The sequence below is a fragment of the Protopterus annectens genome, chromosome 4.part0 (genome assembly GCF_019279795.1).
Source record: "Protopterus annectens isolate FY-2018-M chromosome 4.part0, PAN1.0, whole genome shotgun sequence".
Lineage (NCBI taxonomy): Eukaryota > Metazoa > Chordata > Ceratodontiformes > Protopteridae > Protopterus > Protopterus annectens.
Window position 1 is genome coordinate 1,867,983,503 of NC_056733.1, and position 20,601 is coordinate 1,868,004,103.

The window sequence follows — 20,601 nt, forward strand, 5'->3', positions numbered from 1 at the left end:
TGTGATTTTAACTGTATTAGATTGTTAAATACAGAAGTGCAAGTTTGGCTGGAAGACATATTAACATTCAGAAAGACAAATTATAAACAGCTGAATTGTAAACTGTATATATCTGTATGTGCTATTATGTATGATATGAACACATTTACAGAAGTACACACACACACACACACACACACACACACACACACACACACACACACGAACAATAAGCAGACTTGAGGTAACTCCTTTTTTAGTTTTACTGCTTGTACCACACAACAAACAGAGGCTTCTGGCAGTGCAGGTTGTTTTGGCCTTTTAACTCAACTTTCTGTCAAGATACCTGATCATTGCAAGTTGCATTTGACCTTTCTGTGTTGGCTAAGGAACTGGTTATAAATGATAATTAAGCAGGATTTCCTCAAGAAAGCATTTGGTTAAGTGACTTCAGATGTACAGAGTTTTATCAGGTTCTGTCTGGTTGGTGACGCCAGCTTCTAGCATCAGCAAATATTCACTTGTATAATTCTCATTAGTTAATTACACTGCAATGTGGTAAAACAGATCTGCCTTATTCCCAGAAAATGAATGTGGTTAACCTTAATTTACACCTGTTCAAAATACTCTGTGCATGTCTTCCTTTTTTAGAATGTCAGTGATGGCCTTCAGCATGTATTCTCTTGAGGAAAGCTTTATTGCCTTTTCCATCATCTTAGCACATTCCTGACCTTGTAAAAGTCATGTTCTATGGAAAGAACATGGGGCAAGCTTTTGTAATTCAGATTTTGATTTGGGTATTATTTTAGATAAGTTATCTTCCTTGCAGTTTTAGTTCTACAACAGCATATTCTTAAGCAACCATAAAATACTTGTAGAAAAGTTTGGTGTTACCAAGCCCATGGGTGAGACCAGACAATGTAGATTTCTGTTCTTCTTACATCTACAGTTTAATTATTCAGCAATGTATAAGCTGAAAATGGTGCACTACGTACCAAGTTCCCCTGTGTAAATCTAATATATTATTATAAGTGCTGTTAAAAATAATAGCTAAAGAGATCTGTGGTGCATTACAAATGTGTAAGATTTCAGCAAGTTAGTGTGCCATACTATAGCAGACATGCTTGTAAAAAAAAGCCAAGAGAGCATAGCTGACAAAATAGAAAGCTTGAATAAAAAAGTGTCTGAAGCCCAGATATAAGCATACAAAGTTGTTGATACCACAGTCAGTAGTTAGAATACACCACAGTCAATAGCATGTGACTTGCTGTGGGACCTTATTTGTTTATGTTCTTTATTTACCACACCTAACAGTGCCATTGACTACAAAAAACAGAGAATGTCTCAAGATTAAAATGTCTGGTTACTTAAATCTAACCAACTCATTAGAGGGAAGTTAAAGTACTGTTCTGGAAACAGATTAAAAGTAAGCTTATTGTCACTTCAAACTAGTTGAAAGTTGCAAAGAACACACACACATTGTCAAGCCACTCATGCTTTCTTGTCCAGTTTCATAGCAGTTGTGTTTATATTCTGACATAGTACTGAAAAACTGATAGTGCTATCACTTGATAAAGAGAAGGGCACAAGTTTTATAATGCAAATAATGCATACACCTTAGGGATTTTTCTTGCATTCCTTTACTAACTAGATATAAAAATCATCACTTTTGCAGTTAAAAGTTTAAAAGTTGCCATTTTTACTGTCTTAGCTTTCCAGATTTCCAGAAAAGATGGTGCATGAGTTGTGCAGATATCTACCAGGAGAACAGACAACCAAAAAATGTGACTTAATCTGATTTGCTCAGAGGAAGAAAGCTGTAGATGTACTCTTATGAGACTGAAAAAGAACATTTTCCCAAAGTGGAACATTTGTTCACAGCTACAGATTCTGTATATAAAATGTTATTTGGCATTTTTTTAATAAAGCAAACACAGCTGTAACCTCAGAGTTAAAATGCAAAAGTTCTTCTGAAAGCAAACATTCTGTATTCATCTCCCAAACCCTGTCTTAACATATCACAAAGCGATCTACTGTTCATGAAAGAAGAGGACATTTTTCCCTGCCCATAGCTATAATAGGTTTTAAAACTGAAGAAGCCAGAAGCAAACATAGGTGGTGAGAACCCTAAAAGTGCATCAATGATGCAAGTAATATCACAAAGGCTCTTTATGTTAGGAAATAGGGTAGGTAAAGGCAGTCTTACCTGATAAATTTCGGTTGGAAAATCTGAAAAGATGCAGGTCTCTTGTTTCCGTGGTAAAGTGAATCAAACCCTCGCTAGCATTACTCCATGTTAAGTCATAAGTCCTTGCTGTTGTATTTTTTTTTGCTGTTTATATGGAAGAAGTGCAGAGTCTCTGCTCACGTAGGAATAAATAAAAGCGTTCAGCAGCTGGACAGCAGCTTTCAAACTGGAGATGAAGAGCCCTCTGTTGGCTAAAGACAACATTGCTAAAGAATGCTCGTTGAGCAGTGAATTTGTTTCTAAGTTGACAAGAAGCTGAGAAATGACAGAGATGTCAAAACCATGTGCATTCATGCTGTTGGCCAAGACAAAACTGAAAACAGTTTTGTATGATTATGCAGCCGTAATGAAAATGGGCAGAATTTAAGTGCTACACGTTGATGTAATGGAACTGTACACAAACATGTTATCTAATGTTAAAGTTTGATTGCCTGTACAGGTTGTCCTGTTTATTACCTAAACTTTGCCTTAGATTTTTGGAATTTCTGCTGTTATTTCTTCCTGTCTGTATAAGGCAATTCTAAGCTCCATCACTGCTTTACATGAAAACTGTTGGAGGAATCTGCTTCTTAAAATAACATACACGAACGGCAGAGCCCAGCCCATGTGTGTGGCTCCCAGCATATCCTCAGTGTGTTTGTGTGAGAGTTAATGATTTCTGCTGACCAGTGTTTAACTCCTTCCAGCTTTCTTCTGAATACACTGTGTTTCAGGGAAATTCATCTCTGTCTAGGTGACATTTGCTGACAGAACCTTGTAAGCAAACAACCATGTAGAGCTGATGAATCGTAACAGCATTTAGATAGTCTTTGCTAACTGCAAATGGATCTCTAAACACTAATGCTTATTTTAATAAAATAAATTCATAAGGGTTATGCAGTAATTGGTTTAACTACTACACAGTTTAGAGTCTGGCATTTGATCGTGGAGCCCACTTAATTTCTTGTGTGGTGCTTGCATGTTCTTCCACTATTAGAAGTAGTCTTCTTCAGATACCACAATGTGTGTGTGTGTGTGTGTGTGTGTGTGTGTGTGTGTGTGTGTCTGTCATATGTCTGTGCCTGCATCAGTGTGTATATCATGAATTGGTATGGGGGGGGGGTTCTATTCTATGCACAATATTTCTAGAATACGTGGTTATTGTTAATGGATGTATGGAAACAAACAACATTAATCCTATGAGATGCTTAGACATTTTCTTCATATCATTGCACTCTGTCCCCCTTAACTCAAGGATTCCTTTTTGAGAGATATTCTTGTATGATGTACTGTCTTTTCTTTGTTCATCTCACAGACATACAACTGTTCCCTTAGAGAACCCAGTACAACAGCTTTGATGTAAGGCAGTGATGGAGCTCACAAGAAAAATCTTGTTGCATTAGGAGAAATAAAATGAAGTTGTTTCATCCACATACTTCAAGAAATAATAAACAGAGAAAGAGTTCTATGTAGAAAAGGAACACAAAACAAATACTCACACACATATGTGCATATATATTGATAGATACATAGATGTCCATCTATCTTAAAATCAAAACACCGGATGGCAAGTGATCAATCACAAATGCACAATCTTCAGCCTATGGAAAAAAAAACAACAAAGCAAAGTAATTTTTTTTATTGTAGGAGAGCAAGCCCCCCTGTTCCTCAATGCTCTGCTGATTATACATGCCAACTCCAAGGTCATACTACAGTGGAGAAAAGGTAATTTAACCAATCCTACTGTACTAGAATTTCACAAAGTAAATAACTGGTATGTGCAGTTAGCTGATTTTTGTTCACACTTACCAGTTTTTTTTTAGCGATTGAAAAATGTGACATTTGAGCAAATGAATGTAAACCTTATATTTACATGGACACACACTATACATGTATAGATGTGTAGACAGATAAAGGTATGTACAGAAGGCATTTATAAATATAAAAACCCAGAACAGGTATTAAGGCAACTTGTATGTCAATACGTAGTATATGAATAAATGTCTAAATCCACTCTTAGGGTAGAACCATTTTCACATACAAGAACCACTGGATTTGTTAAAGGAAGACCTGTATCTCTGTGTGATGAACAAAGGAGAGAAAGTGCATACATCATAGAGGAATGGCTGCTGTGGCAGAATAGAGGAGGAAGTGGTCACAGATAAAGGAAGAAAACAATAAGACAATGTCAGGTGAAGAAATAAGAGAAGCCATTTGTGTGGAGTGGAATGCTAGGAAGTATGGAACGTGTCTCCAGTGAGTGACATATCCACATGGAAGGAGAACTACAGACAGTATAGCTACAGAAGAAACATGATGGGGGGAGGGGCAGTAATAATAAAGGTTAAAAAAATAAACAAGTAGTCTTAACTTTCTCATCCTCTCAGCTTATAGTAATCTCCTGCTGGAATGAGACGCTACAATATAATTTCTCTAAAAGAGTGTGTTCTTGATATCTAAGGCCTGTAAACATAAAAAAATATTCCAAACTTGCATTAAGTCAAATTCCATACACATGTGGCACAAAGTCTGTCCATGCAGAGAACTTTATGCCATGTTGAACTGTAATGTGAAGTTTCATTGTGCTATGCCTACATTTTAGTCCAGATCAGAGTAAACACAAAGCAGACTGGCCTGGAGAAATTCTGTCTGGTTTGTGCTTATACAGCCTGTGCAATTCAGAAATAGGGCTCTGACTGGAGCAGTAATGAACTAATTACTTGGTCTGCCATACTTAGCTACACCACATGGAGATTTAATGTAGCCAGCCTTTGCTATCTGAGCAATCACTCCTAGGAGGTTGATGCTGAAGTGACATCCATCTGGTGACAGGGCCACTAGTACAGCTTAGTGTATGTCTTTACCTACCTCTGAAATAAAGAAAAAAATAGTGCAGCTTAATAGCTCCAAATCTTTTAACTGCAACATAACTCACCTGCTGCCTTTGAGGCTTTTGCATAAAGCTAAGTGTGTGCACTGTAAATATTGACATTTGTCTTTTATTTATTTATTTAATTGTTTGTTTATTAGTTAACTGGGTTAAGACCACTGATCTCCACGGACATTTTTTAGACTTGGCCTAGTTGCACTATCTGGTTAAGTGACTTGCTCAGAGTCATAGAGTCTGAAGGAATTAAACGCTGGACCACTGGAAGCAGCTTGTTAACAGCACCTTTATTGTCTGCACCAACTTCTACACTTTAAGCCATTCCATAGCATGGCTGCTTAATCAGAGATGTCTGCATGTTTCTTAGACTACAGGTTGGGCCACTGAGGATCACTAAATGCAGGAAGGCAGAATACTTGTACTGAGTTGCTGGCTGCTTACCATTTGTTCCAACTAATTTTTAGGCTATTTCTGATTATGCTTGGCCACATTTACACCTTAGGGCTAAGCACAATTTTTTTTGTCATCTTTTGTGCTATTTAATCTTGCGCCTTTGGACCTTACCAAATCACAACTTGAAACAGTTAGGTTTTGTTAGTGTCGGTTCTTTGAGTAGAAAAAGTGATTTGTTTAGTTTACACACACTACTAACAGTGGTCTAAGTCAAGAGCTAGAGGATTTATTTCAGCAGTTTTTTATTCCAAACTTTCTGAGTTCCAGTTCTGATGATCCAGTAAAGACTATTGGCAAAGATTGCAGATATCAGGCAACCAGACACACAACCTGCATACTTCTGTTTGAATTATTGATTTTTTGGACTGAAAAAAATATGTCAGTGTTCACACACAGCCTGTATAAGCCATTACACAATTCTGTTAAGTGCAGTTATTGAAGGTCACCTATGCAACAGATAGTTGTCAAAGTCTAAAGGAAAGGCTGTTTTACTAAACAGAGCTCAAAATCTGAGATGTCTGTAGTAGTGTGTGCCTTGCTTTTTCCCACAATATGCCATGATCTTGGAATATAATATGTTAAAGCAGCAGATGTGGGGGATTTGAAGGCTTGCCACATATTAGAAATTTGCATTTTCAGTTCTGGTCTTTAAGATGACAGTAACACTGGTCTCAGTGGACTTCTTCAACCTCAGTTCTCTACTTTTACCACAAGGGTTAATTAAACATATCCAGGATTTTACTGTTTTAGATTTATATATTCTCCTTTTTCCTCTAGTCTGCCTTCTGTCAGTGGTTTTGAAATGTATCACTCTTTCCTGGCTTCACAGATTAGTACTAAGCTAACTGCCCTTGCAAGCCATTTTAAGCCTAGCCAATTATCCCTTGTGAGATTCAAACCATGCACCTTGTGTTTGTAAGGCAAACACCTTAACCATTAGGCCACCCTCCCAACCCTAGTGATAGTCATAGTGATCGCTCTCAAGTAAATGGAGGATAATTTTAACTTATATAAAACATATTACCACCATCCACACATTTGATCAGTTCTCACATCAAAAGTGCAACTTCCAGTGGGCAGAACACAGGAGGTATTTACAGACTACTACACTGGGCATACATCTCTCACCATCTGCTTTAGTTGATGCTAGCATATCTGGCATCCCCACTTTTCCATTGAATCCTCTTCTTCATTTAGGCAGTCATTCCTTACATGTATTCCTACCCCCCCCTGTCATCCCTGATATTGTCTTTCAGATTACTTTTTTTGTTCTGGAATCCTGATATTTTACTACCTGTCTTCACAATCCTAGATACACATTATTCCAGCTATATCAAGTTTTATTTCATCCTAGATACACATTATTCCAGCTATGTCAAGTTTTATTTCATTCATCTCCACCATTAGTGACTATAGTATGCTGATGGTGTTCTCCAGCTTCAGGCTTCATCTAGCTTTATGGAGTGAGATGCTATACCGAGAGATGGCGGAGCTGACATCAGTCACATTGCTTCTATCTCTTTTGTGCCAGCACTTCCAGGACATCAGCGGCTAATCAAACTCGTCATCTAAGTGGTAGTCAAGGCTTGATTCCTCTGCACAATAGAAATGATGACCTTTATTAGTATTAGTTTGTCATTTTTGGAGATTATCCCTCCAGATTCTTTTCTTTTTTTTTGTATTTACTTTCTCTTAACACTGATAATTAGCTGTTCTTTCCCAATTTACCCAAATGTCCCGTCTTTTCCCATTTGGTTACCAGGGGCGAAGGCCGGGTTGACAGACATACTGAAGAACGTCATACTGCGGCCAGGCGGAATTTCAGCCTCATTCCCTCATACCAGTACTAGACTCATTCACAGCAACCACCCTTTGAGATAAGCATCTATCTCTGTGATGATGTCCCTGTCTTAGGGTTCCATCCTCAGGGACCATACAGTGGGACACTACAAGGATATGCTCTAGCTGAGAGGTATCATGCCACCTCCTCTGCATTCCTGTGCACTCTGTCCTGGAGTACAGTCCACTGTAATCTTCTGTAACACAGTGGCTACACTCTTCCCTAACACATAATCTCCATCCCTCCCTTCAGAAAGAGGTGAATGGTCACAGCACCTTCATTCCTCTTATTCTCCTTGTCAGCTTATCAAGTACAAGGACCACTAATCAGTTCCTAGTGACCTGGACCATAGGCAGGGTTCCTTCCCTGTAGGCAGTCGAGCCAGCTGTGTACTTCAGTGTTCAGTTAGAAAAGGAGCTCTCTTTTATCACCCAAATATAACCACATTTATTTGAACAGTGCTTGGTCTGCTCATGTTATCTTCCAATCCCCAGTAGGAGTGAATGCAGTGTTTCACTGCTGCAGTCCTGCAACTATGTATTATGTTCTTGAATTCTTTTTCTCCCTTGGTTTGCACATGAAAGAAAGACTACCTGCAGAAATGGTAGATTCCTTCCAAACCTGTGAAACAGATGTTGTAATTCTACTGCACTAAATAATTTCTTCTGCCTTTTCTTCTAGGTTGTACCACATGGATAACATCTTTCTGTTTTGCCTTCTATCTTTAGCAGTGCCTGCTTGATCTTTTAAGGGGTCAGGCCCAATACCACTGGAAAACTGTTTGTTCTGAAGAAGCTCATGTTGATTAAAGTGAGTGAAAGCGCTTAACTATTAACTCACTTACGGTCCTGTGTTTGGATTTATTGCTTCCACTGGTGTTCATTCATTTTTTATCTGGTTTTAAGTTCATTCTATTTCTATTTTGTCTTGGTGTTTTTGTGAGTGGCATCATGCTTGGAGGCGATTCAACACAGGATAGCAACCTTAATTTGACTATACACTCCACTTCAGGAGATTTGGGTGGAGTATCAGACCAGCTTACTACTATCATCATGGGTGCTATCCGTGAAGGTTTCTCTAGGCTACCAGGTCTTTCTAATTACCATGGTAATTGTAATCATGGTAGTGAAAGACGTGAAGTATGAGGAGAGGGCGGTCCTGGCTCTGATGCGCATGCTCAAGACAGTGGAACACGGTAATTTTCTGGTACTAGAGGCAATGGAGTTTCCTCGGCTGTTTTGAATCTAAACAGTAAAGATTTTGTCAGCAACTTATTTTCCACAGACCTGAATCCTTTTTCTGATGTCAAGAACAGTGTCGGTTCAACACAAGTAAGTGACACTACAGCCGACAATAATGTCCGAGATTTTGAGACATGCAAGGACAATATTTTTAAATTAGAGAGATTAGCTATTAAAATAGCGTCTTTGCAGTTAGAAATCTTATACTTTGAAGGGAACATTAAACGTTGTTGTGTACCACAAGGTTTAAGGGTTTTTAGATTCCCTAACTGTGTCAACTATGGCGATCCCCTGTATAAAGAATTAGTTGAATTATTCAACACTACAAGTGTTTCGCTTATGAAAGCTCTGGTGCTGCAGTACAAAAATGACATTGTTTCTATGAGAAGTGATTTAGAGACTTTAGACAAAGATATTAAAATGTCACCAAGCTTTCCTTCTTTCAACAGTTTGTATTGTGGTATAGCTGCTAAAGTTGACCGGCACAAGGCTTCTGTTATAGTTAGGAAGCGAGGTAAATTGTCAAGAGATTTAAATTCCTACTCAAACGGCTCAGCATATCCACTTAACTCTAACAATTTGAGCCATGGTAGGAAACAGTTCTTTTCTGCAGTGACTAGAGGGACTGTTAACAACAATGCCAATAATGATAACAATTTGACTGTGGGGCCTGATATTTCTGGTGGCTCTGGTGCCATTGACAATGTCAATGGTAATGGTCAAACTAGCCAAAATTCAAACAACAACTTGGTTGGTGCCAGTGGTACTGGTCCTTTTTTGGTGGACTCCACAGGCAACAAAAAGACTCCAAAATGGTCACAACAGGCGGAGAACAAGAACAAGGGAAAGGGGAAAGGTCAGAAAAAGAACTGACTTTTGGCATTGAAATCTTGAATCTTACTGGTGATGAACTTAACCAAGATACAGTTTCTGTGTTAAAACATGGTTTTTCTTTTATACCTTCGAATACTGTGAATATCCCTAGATTGATAGTTGACTTCAGGTTCTATTTAAGGAAATTAAATCTGAAATTTATTTTTGATAATCTTCCTGAAGTCAGGAGTGAAGTGACAGTTTGCAAGAAAAATAGCACTTACAATCCTGCTCTAAATTCTACCATTCAAGTTTTTGGCACTCTTTGTGAAAGACAGTTTAGAACTTTGAGTGTAGGACCTTATGTTTCTAACTTGTCAGAAGGAGAAAGAAAGGCCCTGTTTGATTTGAGTAAGAATAAAGAAGTTAGAGTTATGAAAGCTGACAAGGGGGGCTCAATAGTAGTCATGAAGACCACAGTATATGAATCTGCTATGTTAACCTTACTTCATGATGACAAATGTTACAAAGAAGTTACTAGTGAATTTATTCTTAACTGTTTTCAAAGGGTAGATACAATGCTATTTGATTTATTTTGTGAGATTAGCATAGATTTTGACACGTACAGGTTCTTACAGGTTGAATACCCTAAAATGGCAGCTTTGTTCGGTATTGCCAAGGTACATAAGGAACATGTTAGTCCTCCTTTTAGACCTATAGTGTCAGCAGCTCATTCTAAAACTGAGGCTATTTCCCTTTGGCTAGATAATTTACTTAATCCAGTGGTTCAGAAATCAAAGTTCTGTCTGCGTGACTCTTGGCATTTATTAGAATTATTAAGTGAACTTAAAGTTTCTGAAGCTTTTTTCTTTGCCAGTTTAGATGTCACTTCTCTATACACAAGTATAAACCAGGAGGCAGGTTTAGAATACCTGAGAGAATATTTGACACAGTATACATCTCTTGGGAACAATACAGTTAACACTGTTTGTACCCTTATGGAGTTGGTTCTCACCAATAATTTTTTCAAATTTGGTAGTAGTTTCTTTCAGCAGATATGAGGTGTTGCTATGGGGTCCAGAGTAGCTCCATCTTTTGCTAATATTGTCATGGCCCACTGGGAGTTAAGATTTCTGTATGTTTTGCCTTTTTAGACAATATTTTGTTCTATAGGCATTACATAGATGACTTGATCTTTCTCTGGAAGGGCGATTACAGTAGCTTTCTATCCTTTGTGGAGCATCTGAATTGTAGTACCACCTTTCTTAAATTCACGGTTGGAGGTTTTGGTGAGTCTATAGATTTTTTAGATCTTCATTTAACTTTTGAAACTGTGTCAATGAATTTCAAGAGTCAAATATTTAGGAAGGCCACCTTTGTTAACCAGTATCTACACAAGGAAAGCTTACATCCTGCCCATATGAAGGGTGGAGTGGTAAAAGGTCAATTCGTACACCTCAGTAGGTTGACAACTGAACATTTTGTTTTTCTGCATGAGGTAGTCAAATTGACACAATTCTTTCGAGAGAGAGGCTACAATTTAGTTTGGCTTAAGAAGATCATTCAGGAAGTATTAGCACTTAGAAACACTTCTACTTGTCCCATTTTGAGCATTAGGGACACCGTTAGGGAAGTGTCCCCAAGTGTTCAGTGTAAAGACCCTTTTGTTTTTTCTTTAGCTTTTCCCGCACCAATATGTAATGAGATGGTTTACATCAAGAGAATTTTACTGGATCATTGGAAGGTTATTATGGGAAATACCGAACTCACAAAAATTTTGGGTGTAAGACCACATTTTTTCTTACAGGAAGACTACCAGTATTAAGCATATTTTGGAAAACAATAAGATGATGGCTGTGAATTCTACATCTAGGCTTGCTGGTAGTTTTTCCTGTGGAAAATGTAAACAATGTAGATTTATGAGTAATGTGTCCAGTATAGAATTCAAACACATAGGGAGAAGGTTCTGGGCTAAGGATTATTACACCTGTAACACCACCAATGTTGTATACTGTGCTACCTGTGATACATGTGGCAAATTTTATAGGTTCATAGGTTCATAGATTAGTACTAAGCTAGCTGCCCTTGCGAGCCATTTTAAGCTTAGCCAATTATCCCTTGGGAGACTCAAACCCTGCACCTTGTGTTTGTAAGGCAAACACCTTAACCATTAGGCCACCCTCCCAACCCTCCAGAAATAGAATAGTTTAGTGTTAATTATATAATAAATACTTTTAAATATTCATAGATTACTACTAAGCTAACTGCCCTTGCGAGCCATTTTAAGCCTAGTCAATTATACTTTGTGAGAGTCAAACCTTGCACTTTGTATTTGTAAGACAAACACCTTAACCATTAGGCCACCCTCCTAACCCTTATAAACCCAACATAAAATTATGTTGGAAAAACTATTAGAACTTTACATAAAAGAATATATGAGCATGTTTTAGCCTTTAGAAAAAAGGATAGAACTAATGCTTTGGCAGTGCATGCAACAGAATGTTTACTCTTCAAGAAATTTTCTTTCTTTGTATTAGAAAGGGTTAATTCTGATCCTTTACAGGTGACTATAGGACTTTCTTAGAATGTAAAGAAAGTTTGTGGCAAATAGTTTTGGTTGCTGATGAAACTCCAGGCCTCAATGGCACTATTATCATTAAATGTTTCTTAATAATAGCTAGAAATAGGTAGTTCATTACTTTGACTACCTATTATTTTAGTGTATAATAATAAGTGTCTTATTTTATTATTTAATACTGTATGTATCAGCTAGAGCGTCTTCTGCGTGGAGACATGCGTGAATGGGCGTACCTTTGTTGAAGGTTGTGCGTCAGGGCCGGTAACTTGGCATGTAAAAATCAATTACCAATTATTAGCGGACCGGAGTTCCGCTGTAGCGACTCCTAACCGGGAAAAGCCGAAAGACACAAACAAACAAACAAATTGTATGTATTATAATACATCATATTAGATTATTGTATTTAAATTGGTTATTTTATCTATTTATTTTTTATTTTTATAAATGGTTAGATTTCTTTAAGAATGTCATGTGATTTAATTGACACCAGTTTATAAATGCATTTTGAACTGGAAAACTGTTTGTTCTGAAGAAGCTCATGTTGATTAAAGTGAGTGAAAGCGCTTAACTATTAACTCAGTTACGGTCCTGTGTTTGGATTTATTGCTTCCACTGCTGTTCATTCATTTTTTATCTGGTTTTGAGTTTGTTTTATTTCTATTTTGTCTTGGTGTTCTGCAATATAGTGTCATTTTGCCCAGTTTCACTACATTATCACAACATTCTGTTTGCCCTGATTGTAACAGCACAGTTACTCTAGAAGCATTATAAGGCAACTGCCAGGTTAGTCACTAAAGATAGCATTTCAGTTATGATATCTTTTTTTTAAGCACCTGCATTGAATAATCACTTGCTACATAGCCGCCTTTACATTTATATAAACGTAAACAAACTATAGTAACAAGTTAACATTAATAAACATTATGCTTCACATATATTGCTATATATCACATTAATGATGATGCAGTAAATGGACCAAATCTAGTAATGTAGTACATTTAGCACAACACATTTATGCAGAATTTGCTATAATAAACAAAAAATAGTACCTGAGAAGCTAGGTTTGCAATTCTATTTCCAGTTTTAGTTATCATTTAAGATATATGTTAAGGCCATTTTGTCAACTTAATAGGCCTTATTAGGTTTTACAGTAAAATGTAACAAATAGGACAATGCAGAAGACAAGAAGCAAATTGGGGAAAACATGAAAACATGAAAACAGAAAACTGCTTTCACAGAGCCATGAGTTAACACTAAATTTTGGAGGGGTAATAGAGGAGTTGACAAATAATCTAACATTTAGGAGAAAGAAAAGGTTAAACAAGCATCACAGGTTAATATTTATGCCAAAGCTGTGTAGGGGTGTGACAAACAAAAGTCACGCTTCTTTCACCACATCTTATATTGCTGTATCCCACGCTCTAAACTCCTGTGAAGACAGTCAGTGGTTTACTACAAATGCTTTGTGATACAAATGTTGGAGCAGTTTAACACTAATATTTAGGCAGATCTCAGTTCTTGTGTCCATTTATCAAACTTATGCTTGAGACATTATCGCATTTCCTTTTCAAATACTCTAATGATCCAGTGACAGCAGCTGTTAGGAAAATGTCTGTATGGCAGCAATGATGTGGTGCCGTTTATTGATTTATTTGCACTGGGTATGAAGATGAGTGTGCTGGATCTTTTGGATTGGTTACAAGAAAGGTAGTAGGTGCAGTAAATGAATTAAGAAGCAATGGGCAATATGTGTGAAATACAGCATAGAAACTGGATGCATTAACATGCATAACAACAGCCATAGTAATGATGGAAGTAATTATATAATAAATAATATGTGCATGGCTTTCTATTACTGTTAACATCACAAATAGCTACTTCTAAAACTGACTGTACTTGAGTCTGTATAGGAAGATTATTAGTGTATTATTTTCTAAGCAATGTCTAAATTAGGAAGCTGGAATATTAAAGGTGCTATTGTATAACTGTTCAATTATGCATATCCAAGTTTTAGTCAGCAGAAGCTTGGCAGCACGTGAAGTCATTGATGCTGCAGTAATCATGCTTTTAGTCACGATTTGTAACAGGTGCTTAACTTAGTGTTGTTTGACTGAAGTCACTCCACTGTCTCATTGTAAGATTATTCCACATAGCTATCCAACTATGGTGAGTTTCTTGCTTGTACCAGAAGACAGTCTGAATAGGCAAGTATGAAGGACATGATAGCGAGTGAATGGGAGAAGTTTAAATTGTACAAATTAATAGCACTGCTTCTTGATTTAGCCCGATCAGTATGTGAAGTTAGTTAACTCTTTTTATGGTCAGTCACTAGCGTTCCATGGGATGTGGTGAAGTGATAATCCACCCAGTTGTGTTTGTAAGGTTATCAGGAGGATAGTATGTTTCTCAAGACATAATTTAGTATTAGTAGCATATATTCAATCTCCTGAGACAAGTAAACCTTCAGCCTAGAGAAATGAGAATGTTAAAGGATGTTTTTAGTTGTTTGTTTTGTGATATACTAAAACAGGCTCAACAGTGAGGAATCAGTGGAAGTCACAACATGTTAAGTATTTCTAAGTTGCAATTCCTTTCACTCCTTACATGCTAGCTTTGGACTACCTTTCTAAGTCTTGGAATTGAACCAGACAGTAGAACCTTAATTTTATCTTTGTTTTATTTAAATGTACTGAGAATAAAGGAGAGCCATTTTCATTGTGTTATATCCTTTTGTGATTGAAAAATGGTAGCTTGGTACCTACAGTTAGCAATAAGTGAAAATATTGTCAATGTAAAAACTGACCTGCAGGTTAGAGGGGTCAGAAATCTGAGGGTTAACATAAACAAAACAGAATGGGAATGCACATATAGCCAAATAGCTGCAGTACTCTGGTGTAATCACTGACAGATTAAGAGAAAGTAAATATTTTATTGATCATAACTATGCTGTTGTATTCAGACAAGTATTTATAGGTTCATAGGTTCATACTAGGCTATCTGCCCGAGGGCATTTACAAGCCTAGCCCATCGTTTTGTGGCTTAGGCCACCCCTTTAGTATGGGGAACTATACCCATTATTTTTCTGTGCCTCTGTCGAGCAGTGACACTGAGGTAATCCCTGGGGTATATCTGCGATCTCCCATCCATTGGTCAAGATTTCTCTTGAACAAGGCCAGCGAGGTGCTCTGCCTCACATGTACCGGGATTTTGTTCCACAGCATAGGGAGTCTTTGGGTGATGAATCTATCCCTCCAGCACGTCCTATTAATAGCCGTGTCAAGGTTTAAGTCTCCCGCCTTGTGGCTCTGATGGATCTAGATTTTTTGAGGTGAAGCATATTCATCAAATCTGGGTTTGACATGGCCTTGTATGTTAGGCAAAGGGCACCGCGGTAAGCGACTGAATAGAGCTGGAGTTCTTTCAGTCGGGCAGCATAGGACAGATTTTGAGACCCTTTATCCTTTTGGTGAGGAACTTTTGTGGCCTCTCCAGCTGCTGCAAGTGTCGGGTCAGATACATTCCGAATGGGGCATTGTACTCAATCATTGGTCTGATGAGTGATGAGTAAAGGAGACTATGACCTCCCTTGATCTAGATGAGAATCCCTTCATGATAAGGTGGGCAATGTAGAAGGTCTTCCTAACTACTTTAGCTACATGGGTGTCGAATGACAGACTACTATCAACCTGGGTCCCCAGGTCCCTGATAACTTCTTCTGTGCTCAGTGGATTGCCACCTATTTGGTAGCTAGGGTAACCTTGTTTTTCCCGAAGGGTATGACTATGCATTTTTGGCATTTAACTTTAGGCCGTGGCTCTGGCACCAGTTATCCGTTTCTGTGAGACCCTTCTGAAGGATATCTGTGTCAGATGTGTTTTCTACTATGGCCCAGTTTGCAGTCATCTGCAAACTTTGTCAGCCATAACCCTCCTGTGTTTGCTTGTACTGAAAAGTAGATGCCAAACAAGAGTGGGCCCAGGACTGAGCCCTGTGGGACACCACTTGTGACAGGCTTTGAGTCTGACATGGCGCCAGCAGCTCTGACCCTGTGGGTTCTGTCACTCAGCCAGTTTGCAACCCATCTTGTGATGTATGGGTTGACATTTAAGCTGATGAGTTTTTCAATGATACCCGAATGGGGTATTGTATCGAAGGCCTTAGCCAGATCGAGGTAGGCTGTATGGACTGCCTTTCCTCATCAATGGCTTTGGTGACTGTTTCAAAAGTCAACCAAGTTTAAAAGGCATGATCTGCCTTTGACAAAGCCAAACTGGGTTGGATCCAAAGTCTGCAAATTCCCTATGTCTTTATTTATGAGGTCCATTATGATCCTCTCCATGGCTTTGCAGATAAGGCTTGTCAAGCTAATGGGCCGGTAATTTCCAGGGTCGGTGGAGGCACCGCCTTTGTGAAGTGGTACCACAGTTGCAGTGCGCCACTCCTGGGTACGTATCCAGAGGTAAGACTTTGATTAAACAGCTGTCCTAGCTGTGGGTTTAATTCCTCATTGAGTTCATGGAGCACACAGCCGGGGACACCATCAGGTCCCATGGATGCTGTGTTTTTGCTTTGGAGAGAGCAGTTCTCACTTGGGCGCTGGAGATGTTTGGGGGCTGCAATCGTTTGGTATAGATATCTCTCCTTTGGGGAGGGGAGAAGTTTGCACTGAACCTGTCAGCCAGTATGTTGGCAATGTCTGTAGGATCAGTAATCTTCACATCATTTTGAACTAGCTCTGAGCATATCTGGGAGTTTCCTCCCAGGTTTCTAACATAGCTAAAGAAGGCCTTATGATTGTCTTTTGAGTCTTTAGCTATTTTTCTCTCGAAATTTGCTTTGGATGATTTTATGAGAGCTCTTAGTTTTTACTTATAGTGATCAAGGGTGTCTTACCTTTTAAGGATTTTGCTCTATCTTGTAGTAGCTTCCTCCTTTTGTTGTAGAGTTTGTTTATGGCTGGGGTCCACCAGACTGGATGCTTGCCTTTGGTACAAAGAGTCTTTGTTTTGCTTGGGATTGCCTTATCCATGCAGTCCTGCAGGTGCTGGTAGAAGGCATTTGTAAGTGATTCAGCGGCTTGAGTACTGTTTTCCGCCGCTCGGGGCCTTAAAGGAGACCACACTAGTCTTTAGAAGTGTGAAGTCGGCTTTTGAGAAGTTCTTTACTGTGGTCTTTTTATTTCAGGTGGGGTGGGATGAGGACCTCCAGCGAGATTAGTTTGTGGTCTGATCTCACCAGTGAGGGTACACCTCCGGTGTTGAACATTGTGCTCCCATGTTCGTGATGATGAGATCAAGTATGTTATCTCCTCTTGTGGGGATGGTGACTAGTTGTTCCATGGCATTTGAGTTTATGAATTCCAGGAACTTTTGGGCTAGGGTGTTTGGGCTTGAGTAGTGTTCCCAGTCTATATTAGGGTAATTGAAGTCACCTAGTATGATGGTGTTTGGTGATACATTTATCCCCTCTAGTGTTTTCAGGAAGGCCATGTGAGGTTCCTGAGTTTGTGAGGGTGGCCTGTAACATGCTACAATTTGCAGAGCAGTCTTGCCTATGGTTAATTGCACCTGGATGGTCTCCGATGCATCGTGCATTGCCACCAGTCTTGAGGTGTGGGTGTCCTTGATGAATATGGATACCCCCCCTCCTTTCTTGGTATTGTCCAGATTTTGGGGCCGGAACGCATGATATGAGGTAAAACCTGATAGCCGGGTGCTCTCAGGAGCCTTGAACCAGGTTTCTGTCACAGCACAGACATCGATGTTCTCCATACTGAGAAGGGCCTCAAGTGCGTGCATTTTGAGATTTAGACTTCTGGCATTGAGCAGCATTACCCTTAGTTTTTTTCCTTTTTTGGTGATGTGATGGTAACAAATGAAGCAAAATTTTCAGTGAGAAGGTCACATGAAACAAATTTGATGGTGCTGGTGTAATCAAGGACTCAATCACGAACATGGGAGCACAATGTTCAATTTATAATAATAATATGACTATATAATTCATAAATACTTCTAGACCCTAAAACAATTACTGCTGTCTACCTCAAAACACATTTCCACCAAAACAATACTATTCACTATTGCCTCATGCCAACAACACCATGACATAACAAGTAAACCATATGAAATTACCAGGTGTCATCATAAATGACCAGTTAAAATCTGACTACCACGTATCATACAAGCATACATTGTTAAAAAAAACCCCACCAAAAACTATATACATTATATACAGTAAAAGCCTTCCTCACTGACTTGGCCAGAAGATGTATAGCCTCTGCTTTCTTACTGCTATCTCTCCTCTGTCCTCTCTGCTGTCCCAATCTTCATTAGCATTCAAGTTTCACAGCTATCCAGACTTGACAATGTTATAATAAACTAGCCGAAGTTGCTGTAGACTATAGCAATTGGTTGGCATAGTGGTTAAAGTGCTTACCTCAAAGACAAGAAGTATAGGGTTTGATTCTCACCAAAGGAAATTTCCTAGGCTTAAAATGGCCCACAAGGGCAGTTAGTCTAGTACTTGCCTATGAACCTATGAATAGAACACACTTCTGCGTAGCATTCAGAGAATTAAACTGGTTAGAACTAATACATCATTCTTTCTCAGCTAACCAGAATAAGCAGGCTTCTTTTTAATCTAGAAAAATGTCCAGCCCTTAATTTAATACAACACTACCACCCAATAGAATTTTATGATCTAGAGAAAAATCATAAATCACTATAATCAAATCTTCTAACACTGCTGGTGTTTCTCTATATTAAAATAGTGTTGCTAAAGTATGGAAACATACCCTGCTACCACTGAAATCCATTTAAAGTGTAAACTCATTTAAAACACAAATAAAACTTCACCTGTCAAGTCAGTGGATCTACTCCTGTATGTCTCCAGGATAAATGCCATTGCGATCTTCAGCTTGCCACCTAGTCAAGCCATTTCAGAATCATATGCCCCACAGTCAGACTTCAGCAATACTTGAGTAGTTTTACTAGCATGTCCCAACAATTTGCCTAGTCTTGTGGCAGTGTGTGCCACCCCACCTCTATACTTTTACAATAAATCTTATGATAGTCATATATAATTGTTTCTGAACCTGCTTAATACCCCATGTCTTAACTACAATATTAATATTTTCTGCCATACCAAGTTCCTTTTCTCACTTCCATTCCTTTTAATTTCTAATCACTAATCACAAAATCTGTTAACTGTTTGATAAACCTATTACTACAGCTCTTCCATTGCTCGATGTTCAAAATCTACTTAATGCATGAGGGTCTTTTATGCTGTAATAGTTTCCCTTGTTTCATATGAAAATAAATCTAACTAGCAAATGTATGTGTGATTGCTAAGGTATATTACTTAATGTTTGCTCATGTATATTAGTGAATATGTGTGTTTAAAAATGTTTGTAATATGTTTGAACTTTTCTTCCTAGGCCTCAGCCTAAAAGTTTTTTATTTTCACTAAACCCAGTCAGACAAATCTAGTAAACAAAAACAATATAAAATAAAACAAATATTAAAAGAGGCAAAGAATGCAGCAAATGTAAAAGTAGAAGTGCCAGACTCAGAGCAGGGTTTACCCCTAATATTTTGAATAAGACATTATTAGGGGTATTTCTTTATGCTATTTTCTTTTAATTATACCACATATCCTTTGGTGTCCTTAAGGATTTGGTCCAAGAATCCATGAAGAACTGTGTTTTTAGTTTAGTTTGCAGTTTTTTACAGTTGCTGTTCAAAGTGATACACTTTCAATGAGTCTGCTTGGACATCTCTGCTATTAAAATTGGATGTGACCTGATCCCTGAACATCATGAGTTTCTTCTCTGTTGATTCTTACATCATTGTATCCCCAACTTAGTGCTGTTTTATAGGATAATATATGTCCTGCAGTTGTAAAAGCATAAAGAATAAGAAGCAGTACACTGGGTTTTTATTATTTTACTAGGTTATTTTGGCTTAGTCTGTCATGGACAGATAATTTGGAGATGGATAGAGTTAGGCTCATTTGAAGCATCTTAAGTGCAGATATTTTGATGGGAAATGTTATTTTTTATTAGCCATTGTTACACCACAATAGCAGCAATGACTGAAGGAGTGTACATTAACTTTAACTCCTAATGTCTTCTCTGGTTTCTTAGTAATAACCTAGCCAGATTTTTTTTTACACGATCAAGTGTTTAACTGATAGGTTCCTTGACAACTTGGGATAAGTAAAAATTTACTGGAACTCTATGAACTGCTGAGCTATGCAGCAACCTATGGTTATTCATCCAAGGTGACCATGCTTTGCTTCCTGATGTCTATAAGCAAGGCTAAAGGCATTGCTAAATAAATTATGCATATAGGGGATAGGCCAAGATGCAGGAGTCTATTATTAGGTTATGATTTGTGAAATGTTTTCATCTGTAGGGCATTTAAGTTGACATGTTAGTTTGTGAACACAAAACAATTTTGCACTTTGAACATTTTGCAAAAAGAAAAGCAACATATCCACTGGCTTGTACCCTTCTTTGTTACTTCTGTTTACTTAAAATGGTGTGGGATAATGGGTATACAAGTTGTATCTGACGGCCATTGT

General features: G+C 38.1%; 2 protein-coding genes across 3 annotated transcripts in view; one reads left to right on the top strand and one right to left on the bottom strand.

The window, feature by feature from the left end:
- Positions 1-2,762, bottom strand: part of INSYN2B (inhibitory synaptic factor family member 2B) — a 689,561-nt gene extending 686,799 nt beyond the window's left edge. For both annotated transcript variants that reach the window (XM_044069536.1, XM_044069538.1), the window contains exon 1: positions 2,186-2,762. The gene's annotated coding sequence lies outside the window, so the exon portion shown is untranslated. The remainder of the gene's footprint in view (positions 1-2,185) is intronic.
- The window catches only part of DOCK2 (dedicator of cytokinesis 2), a 4,134,711-nt gene that overhangs the window by 2,892,642 nt on the left and 1,221,468 nt on the right, over positions 1-20,601 (top strand). The gene's annotated exons all lie outside the window — the stretch shown is intronic.